Consider the following 11,535-nt stretch of genomic DNA (forward strand, 5'->3'; position numbering starts at 1 on the left):
AAACCACCGTCCAAGCAAGATCCATGCACTATATTTGTTTATTGTCTTTGTTTCGTCTTTTAACCTCAACACCCCCCACCCCAAACACACACACGCACACACACAGATTCTTAAGACATTGACTTTTTGTAGAGTCTGGACGAGTCGTCTTGTAGACTGTCCCATGTTCTGGATTTGTCTGATTGCTTCCCCATGTTGTCATGTGTCTTGTGCCTCTGTCCCCTATATTTTCCATAAACTGGAATTTGGGTCTAAATTAGATTCTAGTTAATTCAAATTAGACTCATGTTTTACGTTTTCGGCAAGGATCCCTTACAGATGATGCTCTGTATTTCAAATTGCACCACCTTAGGAGGTGTGCAATATGAGCGTGCCCCAAGATCAACAGAGAGAAGCTTGTCACTTGGTTAAGGTGGTGACACCAGATCGCCCCCTGTGGAGGCACGCTTCACCCTCTCTGCTTTAGAAAGACATCCGTGGGGGACGCGTTGGCACTCGGCCAAATTTCTCCTGTCGGACCTTTCTCCCAGGTGTCCCAGCATCCATTGCTAATTCTGTCCTGAAATGATTGCTAAATTGCAAGTTTAAAAGCGATACTTTTCCTGAGTCTTTCATTCTGTTACTCCTAGATTAGCTGGTTTTCCTTTTTTTTTTTTAAAGATTGGCACCTGAGCTAACAACTGTTGCCAATCTTCTTTTTTTTTTTTCATGCTTTTCCCCCTCAAATCCCTCCAGTACATAGTCGTACATTTTAGTTGTGGGTCCTTGGTGTTCTTCTTAAAGAAGCTCTTTCTTGTTTCTTTCTCTCTCTCTCCTTGTTTGCCTCTCTCCCTTTGTCTCAAGAGTCCCTATGGACTTGTGGAATTTTAGTCCTTAATGTGTAACAATCAACTTCTGTCGTTTTTCATGCAAAACTTGTCCCAAACTTGGCCATTACAAGTCCCATAAAGCTGAATTTGGGGCTCTTGACACATGCCCATCATTTTGGACACCTGCTTGCTTTCTGGAACTAGACGACCCTGGCTCACCTGTCTTTCCTAGCCCCAGACCTGGAATCAGCCATTTCTCCAAGAAACGTGGCTCTTCTCAGTGGGGAGAGGTGTCTTCAAACCAAGATCTGGGCTCCAGGTGTGAGGAGCATAGATTCTGCTGTCAGAAAGCTTGGGCTTACATCCTAGCTCGGGCACCTATGAGCTGTGTGGCCTCTGGCGAGTCACCTCAATGTTCTGTGTCTCAGTTTTCTCTCATCTGTAGAATGGAAATAGTAACTATATGTCTGACATTGTAATATTATTAAAAGGATTAACTATGTTCACATTTGGAAAGCTGTTCAGGCATTACTTGGCACATAGCTATACAGATGTCTGCTAAATATACAATGCCTTACAGTTCATGCAGATGGAAGGAGGACGTGGAAAAGACCCCTGGGCATACAGAGGCAGAGAGAAAAAAATTTTTTAAAGATATTATTCTATTTAATTAGGATAGACATAAGTAAAAATATCATTGTGTTTATTTTTACTCTTTCCTTCTCTTAATGACAGATGATACTGATTTGACTCTTGGAGTCTTGAAATAACATTTCCTTTTTTAAAAAGTAAGCAAATTTTTATTGGAGTACAACATAGAAGCAATGCAAAATTTCCCCTTAAAATAAATGTATTTTAAAAAATCAAATGAGCTGATTTTAAAAAGTGATTAAATTCTAACCACTGAGGAATGCAGATATGTAGAAAATTGATGACCGTGGCATGGGAGTGACCAAGGTTTGGGCAGTACCATAATAAAGTTGCCTGGGGAGAACCCCTACTCCCATTGTTTGGAATGATTTTAAGTTGAAAATGGAAATAATTTTAGTATTCTCTGGATGCTTGTGCTATGATGTCCTCACACACCTGGGTCCTTCAGGGCCGATGACCCAACTGGAGAGCATTAAGCATCTCCAGGGACGATGGAAATGGAGCTTAAACATTCCTGACTCTACTTATCCACCTTAATAATATTTTCCCCACCACATTTTCTGTGATGATCACTGGGTGAAGGGAGGGCTGCAATTCTAGGAAGGGCGACCCCTGGGAGAAGACCGGATATGCTATGCTGAGGCTTGCTGTGACATCTATAAATGCCTTGATCAGAAGTGCTTATCAACACAGCGATGGAGACCACAGACTGTCTGCCCGGGGAGTCCTCTAGGCATGAAATGAAATCTCCCTCTCCAGCCACAACGGACTTTGTCTTCTTTCCATCACTCCCAGGACTCCAAACAGCCATGGGTACCAACATGGGGTTCATTGACCAATAAGCTCATAGAGATCTAAAAACAAACCTAGTCAAGAACCCAGGATAGAAAGGAGCAAGAATCAAGGATGGCCACACTTGAACGGAGAAAGCTAGAAGATAGAGCAGAGTCTGTCTGTGGAGTTTGCCTCATCAACTCAAAGATTGGGTTTACACGTTGGCATCTGACTCATCAGCCGTTTCACCAGCATCTCTCATGAGCCAAGCACTGAGGAGATCTAAGGACACACTGTACTTAGTGGTTCCAGCCGCTGTGAACACTGTTCACTGAAGGTCTTTCCACTGACAGCCCTGGCTGGAAACAGAAGGTTTTAATCAGGTGGCAACTCCAGGATCTTTAGGAAACCACTGTAGAGTAACTATTTCTAGGAATTTGGATTAAATTGGATTGAAATTAAAATGAGAGGGATGTCCTAGCCTTGTCCTTCCCCTCTTTCCCGTACTCATTCTTTCTTTCAGTTATTTATCTTATTCTCATGCAATTTCAGGAGACGGAAGTTCTCTCACTATGAAGGGGACCTACTCCAGCTGGACTGGGCCCTTTTCCAGGCAGAGGACATTTGAGTGGACAGTATATGGAAAGTGACAATGTTTCCTAAAGCAAAAGTTGGGATAATACACAATCTGCCAAAAATAAGTGCCTGTGGAGACAGCAAGACAGGCTGTTTTAAGTTGGATCTCCCCCAGCCGATCTGGGGTGTAAGCGGATGACAATCGCCACAGGGGTTCACTCTGGTGTATTTTGCACGAGCAATTTTTAGCGTCATCTGTCTCGGTGCATTTCTCCCACGTCCACAGCATCTGCCAGCAGTGGCGTTCGCCTGTGCTTTCTGATAGACGGGGAAGGGGGATGTGAACCCGAGACCTCTTCCACGTGTGTGGAATGCAGAACTTCTGGGCACAAACAATGAAGGCAGAGTTCTGTAAAGAAGTTGGGAGATGGAGTGGGGTCTCCTGATATTTCCTCCTCTGCATCCCTCCACTGGAATAATCGGAAGACTGATTCTCAAGTCAGGTGTCTTTATAGAAGGGTACCTACCTGGATAATTTTTTTTTTAATTTTAAAATTTAATTTTATTAAAGTGGCAAAATAATTCAGCATTCTGGAGCACAACCGTGCAACGAGAAGCATCACATTGACTGAAGTATTCTCCTATCAATGTCATCCCCAACCAGGGATACAGAAGGAAGGACTGTCGGGCTGAATGGGGATGGAAACTGTGACGTCAGGATTTGGGGGTTCTGGATCCCCAAGTGGGCATTTAATAAAAATCAGTTGAATGAATCAATGAATGAATGAATGCTACATAAATTGCAGACTAAGTGATCTATATTTCTCTATCTCTTTTTCTTTAGAATCTTGAAAAACAAATCTGAGTGGCTCAGCCCAAACTAGGCACTGATTCCTCTTGGATCAAATGGACTCACCCTGGTGCAATCAGCTGTGGCCACAAGGGTGGATCATGCGGTACAAACAGTGCTGTCTGTTGGACAGGACCTGGGACAGGTGGACACTTCCAAAGGAGACATGGGTTAACCAGCACGTCAACTTGATCTCAGCCTCCGGTTGTTCTTTGCTAAGGAAGTGACATGGCCTCGTGATCAGTGTGGCTAAGAGGATGATCCTTGTCTGGTTTGAAGGGTCTTTGGGGGTCCCACATTGCTTTATTCTATGTTGCAATGGTCATGTCTTGCTTTTATCCTAACGCCCTAAGCACTCACTCTGTTGCCACATGACATCTCATCCTCTCTCTCTCTCCTTCCTCACCCAAGTGGCCCGTTGCGGTACTTCTGTCCTCTTTTCTGAATTAATATTCTTTTGGGGGACTCCGTGAGGTCTAGTTATCTGTTTGGGTGAGAAGAATTACTTATTCTTCGTTCAATTCTGAGCTGTAAACAGACTCCGCGTGCCATGGGGAAATGTAGCCGTGGTACTTTCTGACCAATGCCGTTGCGTGTTCCCCCAGGTGCAGAAAGAGCATGTGATGGGCATTGTACTCACTCCCTCTGCAGTGTTCTGTGGCCTTAGAAATGGGGGACTTACGATGCAGTTACTGCCCGCCTACTGTCTAGACATGACAACGAGAATGTCATGAGTACACGAGGGTAACAGGTTTGTCACAATGCACTTTCCACCAAATGCCACCAGTTCTTCCCTGGGGCATGTGGAGAATTGCACTGCCTCACCCCATTGAGGTTAGATGTGGGCAGGTGACTTGTCAAATGAAAGGTGAGCAGGAATAAAACATATCACTTCTGAGTGGAAACTTTAAGAGCCAGCGTGGTTTTCCATGGACTTTTTCCTCTATCATGGTGCCCGCAACACCCCAGAGTGGCTGCTCCATCTAACTGGGTCCTGGAGAGAGGAGGAGAACCCCGAGGTGACCTGTAGTTGACTTTTGTTCAAGCTGTGGCAACGGGGGGCTGTTTGTTACCACGGTGTAACTTGGCTTATCCTAACTGATGTATAGGATATGGGTATACACATAAAAGGATTTCTTTCAGGAGTTTACTCATCTACCCATCCATCTGTTCAAACATATATTGTGTACTTACTGTGCAAAAAGTATTTAAATCAAGGAGAAATAGAAGTGATTGAAAAAAGTGGTGTCAAATAGGACGTGTGATGTCTTGTGTACATGTGTATGTGTCTATATATACATGTCTACAAAATAACCAGATTGAGTACTGACTATGAGTGAGGCATAGTGTGATTTGCATGAATTAGCTTATGCAGTTTGCTTTTCTTTAAATTAGAACCATATTACAGTTTAGGGAAAAAACCTTGGGGCTCAGAGAGGTTCTGGAACTTACACAACATTGCATAGCTAATAAGTAGGAGATTTGGGTTTCAGATCGAAGTGTGTCTGCCTCCAAACGACTTCACCACCACGCTATCTTCTCCCTTTTCAAATGCTAAGATAGTTCTGTGTTTCTCCAGAGAACCACAAGAAAGCCCAGAAAAAATAAAAACTCTGCCCTTTCAAGTCCTTGCAGCCAGCCAAGCTCTTGGGTTTGCTTTGACAGGTTGTCTTCCTTTCAAAATCAAAATGAGGCAGCACAGATGGAAATAGAGGCCAGCTGTTTGGTGGAGCAAGATACCTGCGCGCACGCCAGCAGGGGCCGGGCTGTTATTCCAGGAGCCCCTGGCGTCGGCGGTTCTGCTCATGCCTCATCCCACTGTGCGTGCATCCGCTCGGGCTGCGCCTTCCCCAAATAAGGGAGAATCTCTACAAATTGCATGTTTTTATGCAGACTTAGGAAAATGTGAGGGATTACGGTAAGAACGGACTGATACCATCATTAATCAACAACCAGGGAGAGAAAAGGAAGGGATGAAAATGTAGGTTCTTGTATTAGGAGAAGATCTGTGGGAAGAGATTAGAAATATCGAGAAGCTGGAAAGTGGTTTCTTTTTTTTTGCAAATGCTTTTCCATTCTTGAAGTTTTAAAAGTTGTGGGGGAGTTTCCTGGCCACAGAGAGAAAGCCAATAAAGGCAGCCCCCAAGGCATTCATTCGTTCATTCATTTGAAAATCACTTTCTCAGTGCTCACTGTGTGCAACTGGGATGTGAAGAGAGAAACAAAATTTTATGTAACAGACACTTAAATAAAACCTACTATGTGCCAGGCACTGCTCTAAGCATTTTACCCGTATTAACTCATTTAAGGCTCACAAAAACCCAGAGAGGTAGATACTCTTATTATCTCCATTTCGCAGAAGAGGAAACTGAGGCACAGAGAAGTTTAATTACCTTGCCCGAAGTCATGCAGCCTTTGAGATTTGAAGTGCGGCAGGTCTGGCTCCAACACTGTGCTCTTTATTGCACTGCCTCTCACGGGGTCTTGGTCCTCAAGCTCACAGGTTGGTAGGGAAGAGGAACTTAGACACAAAACAGTCATTTTAATAATGTGATACCTATTTTGATGGAGACATCCAAGGAGAAAGAATTCAGTTCTGCTTGGGGACATCGGGGAGAGCATCACTGAGAAAGAGATCCTTAAATGCCATCACGCATTTGTTAGCCACGTGGGCAAGTGCAGGAAGGGGCCCCCTAGGTGGAGGGACCAGCTTGAGCAAAGGCACAGAGGCGAGAGGCAGCCTAGGCTGAGCAGGAAAGCGCTGAGGCATGCAACATGCAAAGGAGGGCAGAAGAGACAAGCAAGGAGGGTAGATTGGGCAAAACGAGAGAGGCTCTTATATTCCAACTAAGGCATTTCTGGGGTTGGGCGTCTGCCTTCTGCAATGCTGATACACACAGAAAAAAGCATCAGGTTGCATCAGGTCTCCCAGCTGTACTTTAAAAAGGTGCCTGGCATCAGTGGGGAGGGCTGGCTGGGAAGGAGGGTAGCAGATCTGTTCAGAGAGAAGCCTTTAGAATCAGACAGCTCCGAGCTTGACTCTCAGCTCTCAGTTTCTACTCATGTGACCTCAGGCAACCTACTGGACCTCCTGGAGCCTCGGCTGCCAAGTGGGTCGTTGCAAGGACCGTACAGAGTGGCTGCTGGGTCTGTTGCTGGCACGCTTTTTCTTGGATCTGGATGTAGGTATACTATTTAAGAGGATAATACTCTACAAGATGAAGGGGGAAATATGACACTCTTGACCTGTCATGAACAGGGTTGTTTCCCCTATCCCATAGTGGGAAAGATTCATTTGCTCTGATCCCACACTGGGATCCCCTCAAGACCAAATGCAAGGTCAAGTTGCTCTGTTGTCAGCAGAGGTGGCATGGGAAACCAACTCAACACTCTTGGCTTTATAATCAAGGGCTCTGATCTCTCGCTTCTCAAACTTTAACGTGCACACAAATCACCCCAGATCTTGTTAAAAGGCATCACAGGAAAAAAAATGTGTATTTATGGTGATGGATGTTAACCAGACTTATCGTGGAGATCATTTCCCAACATATATAAATATCGAATCATTATGGTGTACACCTGAAACTAACATAATGTTCTATGTCAATTACATCTGAATGTTTTAAGTAAATTAATAATTTAAAAATAAAAACATTTTTAAAAGGCAGATTCTGACTCAGTAGGACCATGGGGCGGCCTGAGATTTTGTATTTCTAACCATCTCCCCGTGGGTGATGCTCATGCTTCTGTGCCAGAGACCACCCATGGAGTAGTAAGGCCTTAATCCACTGAGCTCACCCCCATCCTAAGACCTAAATGGCCTAAACCAAAAGTAAGAATGAAACCCAATATCTCTCATTGATGGCCTTACTTACTCCTTCTGCTGAATATTCTCTAAGCACTTACTGTAGTCCAGGTCCTGGGAAAACAAAGATACCTACACTGTGGGTCCTGTACGCAACCAGCTTGCCCCTCTACGCAAATAGAGAAGGAAAGAAAATGGGACTGACCATTTTTGGAGTAGCCGCTGTATACGTACTTAATCTCATGTAATTCTCCCAAAAGTTCTATGAAATTGCAATCTTTCACCCCATTTTGGAAAGTAGGAAACAACAGTTTGAGGACGAAAGATAACTTCCGGCCAAATTCAAATCTGGGATTTGGAGCCAGGTCTTTCGGATTCCACTGCCACATTTCTACTTTACAGCCGTGAGTTGATTGCATTCTGCTTTTATTTACTCTGAGCTCGACCGTGTCTGTTTAGGTTTAGATGGTGAACTTTTTTTTTCCCCTCATAAATTTAATTGCTGACATAAAGGAAAAAAAAATCCTGATGTAATTGAACAAGAAGATGTTTACAACCCTCCTCAAGCCATAGAGCTGCTGGCACACGAAATTGATGACAGCGAGGAAAGGGGAAATAAAAAGAAGGTGAAGACCAAGACAGATGTAGCTACAGAAATGTCGTGTTAATATATGGATTGACGTCCCAACCCTGGCATCCTCAGTTGGGTAACTTTTTGAAGACCATTTAACCATCTCAAGAAGATTTACTAAATAAACTCTCAAATTTGCCAGAGCTAGACTTCTAAAAACAACCCTATAAATTACAAAGAAGTGATGTGGTAAAGAGTCACTGTAGTTATTTAAGGATGGAACGAAATTGCAGGAGTTGGAAAGGTCATTGTCCAGGAGTCTTGCACCAGACCCTGGAGGGCTGAGAACCTTTCAGAGGAGCGGCTCCGATGTTTGCTCCCAATCCAGATAAATGCATACAGATGTTGCTTGATCTTGATCAACTCGCTTCTCAGCATGAATACAAAATTGATTGGGCCAAATCAGAGCTCGTGCCAGTGAAGGCTGGCTGCATACAGAAATAAAATCAGCCACCTCCCATTTACTTAGAAGTCTCTCGCTTAAAATACACTGGAGGAAAATGTGCGCTTCACTTTACAGCAAGAGCCAAATTGCACAGCGACAAAATTATTCCCATCATCATGACAGCCTCAGCCAATCGTTCCCTTTTTTTTAATGTGCTGAAAGGAGGCAAGTTGGCATCATGAAAAGTATTTTTTTCTCCCAAAATACATCATGAAATATGGAGAAACTAGAAACAGAAGAAGGGGCCCACGCATAAATCTAATTCTGAGACTGGACTGTTGAGTAACGTCTGTTCTGAAGGTCCTAAGGAAAGAGGCTGTGTTCGTTGCCTCCCGCCTCCCTTGATGGCCCTAGGTTGGCGTGGACATGGATGTTTTTCCTCCAATTCAGCTCCTATTTTGCAAGTAGGATGTCTTCCCAGCAATCTTTAATCTTCACTCTTGCTTGATGAACTATAACTGTACCATGTACCATGTCTTATGACGTGGTCCTTCTTAAGTACTTCGTCAAGGAGATAACAGATGTTGCATACTTTCATTTCCTATTCCCAAATTTGTCCAATGTATCCTTCTTTCTTCCCCCTGTCCTTTATTACCTAATAAAGTTCTGGAAGCCAGTCCAGGATGTTCTTATATGAAAATCACCTAAAATGGAAAGGTCACCTCGGCTAGTGCTCAGCCAGCCTTGCCACAGTCTTCCCATTCTTGAACTATGATCTGATCTTCTTCGTGTCCATCTTTGTCCTTTATTTTCTTCCTCTGGAGAAGGACTTTCACTCAGCCCCAGCAAGTCAGCATGCTTCTCACTCGGTTTCAGCAATTCTCATGTTCAGATGTCTTATGCCCTTTTAATATCTGTTTCAGATTATCGTCCTCACCACTGAGAAGTGACAGCATGCATTTTTTTTTTTCTCTGCTGAATTGCATTTTGTTCTTTTTTTTGAATTTCATGCTTGGAAATTAGATTTTGCTGTCTTTGGTTGTTTCTAGTACAGGAGGAAGATTTTCTTTCCAGCACAGTTACTTAATATCCCTTTCCAGAATATTACTTAAGGAGAAAAGGAGTCAATTCTTCACATACCTATAAGAATATGTCCTCATTTTTACTTCAGAGGAAATGGGTCACTCTGGATTTTAAGGATGAAAGTTGCACAGATGAAGGAGGAGCATGTTATTCAAGTTAAAGCCCAGTATTTCAAGGATGATCAAAGGTTTTACCTTACATATCAAGTTGTTGTCTGGCATGTTGTGGTGAGGAAGATTCTGAGGCTCAGTTCAGACTGGATGAGAAAATATGGTGGGACGGATCAGTCATGTCTCCCATGGGCTTGATATGCAGATATGGTAGAGCATTCATTCATTTTTTAAAATGCTAACTCTGGCATCAGACAGTCCACAGTCTTTCTGATATACCCACCAGATACATTTACAAAGAAATTTCAAGAAAAGGTCAAAATTTCCAGGGCAAAATATCAAGTGATCGTCCCCCAAAGCTGTCACTTCTGTCAAAAAGTTTTATTACTCGTGCCAGCTCTGATTAATTAATGATTGCCAGGACAGTTGGGTTAAGCTCCATGATTGATTAGTAATGTCCGCCACAGATGAAGGAGTGGACATGGTGCCATATGTATCCTATATTTTGCTCTCCTGGCTTAGTTCAATATGCCATTTACTCTGTCTTGGGAAGGTAATAAAGCAGTAAAGCCTTTGAAAGCATCCCACAGAGTCAGAGCCTGAATTGATCTCATATCTGTTAGAGGAGAAGCAGAAATAAGTTGAATACGGCAAAATGTAAACATTCTTATGCCCCAGATTTAAAGAATGACTTCTTCCAGCCCATATGGCAATATTTACAAAAACTGACCGTATTTTGGTCATAAAGCAAGGATCAGTAGCATTTAGACCACATTCCGAAATCACAAAGGAAAACAAAAGTCAAACCTCCAGATGATTTGATAGCCACATGAAAAACTCACCATATATTTGCAGATTTAAAAACGTGCTTCTCAATAATTCAAATGTCACTTGACATGATTTATTTCTGTGTATATTTTCTCTTTTCCTCATGCGAATGCAAGTTCTATGGGGCCCAACAGCTATGGTTACTACACCACCCCTAGCACACACACAGAATTTTGAGTCATAGTAGGGGCATGTCGAATGAATGAACAAATGAAGGAGTGAACGAATATCAACACATATGAGATTTTATTCATGAAGTACTTTAAGGGAAGTGAATAGCCTTAAGTACATATATTATAAAAGAAGAAAGATACAGCATGAGCTAAACGCTTAGCTTGAATATTAGAAAATAAACAGTGAATTCAAAGAAAGCAGGAAAAAACGGTTTTTAAAATGAGCAGAACATAATGAAACAAACAAAAAAGGAATGAGAAGAAAAGAATAAAACAATTATCTGGCTCATGTGGTTTATTTTAGGCAAGATCTACACATTTCTGAGGAATATATAATCCTTTGCACATAAAACATTTTTAAAAGAATGGACAAAGAGGAGGATGGTACAGTTAATTTTATAAGGTTAATACCCTTGATATCAAAAACCAGGCAAGGAAAATGATGTCAATCTCATTTATAGATTTAGGTGTAAAAATCCTAAACAAAAAATTAGTAAACAAAACCTGGCAGCTTAAAAATAAATGAACAGCCATAACCAATTAGAGTTTATTCCAGGAAGGTAAGGATGAGGAAACATTAGACAATCTATCAATATAAGTTACTACATAACAGATTAAAGGAGAGAAATGATAACTATCTTCATGGAGGCAGAAGAAGCATTCAATAAAATTCCACATTCATTCATGTATTAAAAAATAAAGCTAGCAAACTAGGAATAGTAGGAAAAATCCTTAATATTTGAAGAAATATTTGCATTTGGTATGATTATTTACATAAGAAAATCAAGAGACTATCCAGACAAACTATTTGATTTTTTTAAAAAAAATATGGGTACAAACTCAAATAAAATTAGTGTATT

At 42.1% G+C, this 11,535-nt stretch overlaps 1 long non-coding RNA gene across 1 annotated transcript in view; it reads left to right on the top strand.

Moving 5' to 3' along the window:
• The window catches only part of LOC138917173 (uncharacterized), a 58,374-nt gene extending 51,047 nt beyond the window's left edge, over positions 1 to 7,327 (top strand). The window contains exon 5 of the long non-coding RNA XR_011424788.1: positions 3,655 to 7,327. This is a non-coding gene — a long non-coding RNA (uncharacterized lncRNA). The remainder of the gene's footprint in view (positions 1 to 3,654) is intronic.
• Positions 7,328 to 11,535: the final 4,208 nt, after the last annotated feature.

Source organism: Equus caballus, chromosome 13 (genome assembly GCF_041296265.1).
Source record: "Equus caballus isolate H_3958 breed thoroughbred chromosome 13, TB-T2T, whole genome shotgun sequence".
Lineage (NCBI taxonomy): Eukaryota > Metazoa > Chordata > Mammalia > Perissodactyla > Equidae > Equus > Equus caballus.